This window comes from Mirounga leonina, unplaced genomic scaffold, assembly GCF_011800145.1.
Source record: "Mirounga leonina isolate KUSES-001 unplaced genomic scaffold, KU_Mleo_1.0 Mir_109, whole genome shotgun sequence".
Classification (NCBI taxonomy): domain Eukaryota; kingdom Metazoa; phylum Chordata; class Mammalia; order Carnivora; family Phocidae; genus Mirounga; species Mirounga leonina.
In genome coordinates this window covers 193,783-195,283 of record NW_023270244.1, presented here as the reverse complement: position 1 = coordinate 195,283, position 1,501 = coordinate 193,783, and the positions used below count along the sequence as shown (strand labels likewise).

The following is a 1,501-nucleotide window of genomic DNA, read 5'->3' as shown; positions in this document are numbered from 1 at the left end:
TCTTTCATTTGCTGTTATAATCAGCAAATGCCATTCATTAACTCAAAAAATGGAAGTGGGGCCTCACAAACACACTATTTGAGTAAGCTGACCAATACACATCACAGTTTTTTTTTTTTAAAGATTTTATTTATTTATTTGACAGAGAAAGACACAGCGAGAGAGGGAACACAAACAAGAGAGGGAACACAAACGGGGAGGGGGAGTGGGAGAGGGAGAAGCAGACTCCCTGCGGAACAAGGAGCCCGATGCGGGACTCGATCACAGGACTCGATCCCGGGACTCCAGGATCATGACCTGAGCCGAAGGCAGTCGCTTAACCAACTGAGCCACCCAGGTGCCCCACATCATAGTTTTAAAAATGAAGGTTATATACTCTCTATTACAAGTCCCAACTAGGCAGTGTCAAAATTACATCTATTTCTTTGCTTGCTTTGTGATCATACTCCTTGGAGGTGTTACAGGTCTCATGGCATTCAGCTTCTTTTTCTCGGCAGGATTTAAAATCTGAAAAGAACACATTAGAGTTTTGTCCACACTCATGGCACCTGCATTGTCAAATTCTCCACAATAATTGGGTGCAGAAAACAGAGTGACCAGCTGCCTTTCTGCAAAAAAAAAAAAAAAAAAAAAAAAATCATATCCGTCTTCAACCACCCGGTGGGCTCTACGTATAGGATCCAAATCATGCTTATGGAGAAATTTTGCACCCACTTCTGCACCAAATGTGAAGGACACTCCTCTGTCATTTTCACCCCCGACTAAAACATCTTTATCAGGGTCAGACCACAAAAGATCACAAAGAAGACCTTGATCTGGTACATTAGTTGGTCGCATCATTCCCCGAATCTGCTCCATAGATTGAAGATCTGGTGATAAACATCCGTGACAGCAGAATATCATCTCATCCACAATGGCTGCTATCGGTAAACAGTTTAAAGCAGTCTGCGAAAGTTTTCCATAGTTTAAGGTTATATCTTCTTTTACATTCATCATAATCCATCAATTCTATTGATCCAGGCACATTCATGGGCCTCTCTTCTCTGAGAAGAAAAAAAATCTCGGAATAGTTGATTTTGTAAGTCTGTAAGAGACAGAGTCTCCAATGACTGCTTCCCCCTGTGCATGTAGTCCCCAAGAAACAGGTAGTTGCTTTCTGGTGGGAAACCACTGTACTCAAAAGGTTGAAGCAAATCATAGTGTTGCCCGTGGACATCCCACATATTTTGAGTGGTGCTTCAAGTTCTAGTAGGTTCGGTTGACTGAGAAAGATCTCTCGGGACTTTAAGCACAGTCCTCAGATTTCATTCTCCTGTAGCTGGACATTCGGACCAGGCTTGGACCTGCTCACATCCAGCAATCCTTGGATGATGCTGTCCATGTTGAGTTTATCTGTATCTGCCATTGTCTTCCCACCGTCCCGCAGCAGCACCCAGCTCCAGCTGGGACTCACACCTTCCTTTCCCACACAGAGGAGTGGGGGCAGCTGTGGCAGAAGCCA

General features: G+C 44.0%; 1 pseudogene; it reads right to left on the bottom strand.

Annotated features, from left to right (window-relative positions):
• Positions 1-417: 417 nt before the first annotated feature.
• On the bottom strand, positions 418-1,405 carry LOC118019756 (annotated as a pseudogene).
• Positions 1,406-1,501: the final 96 nt, after the last annotated feature.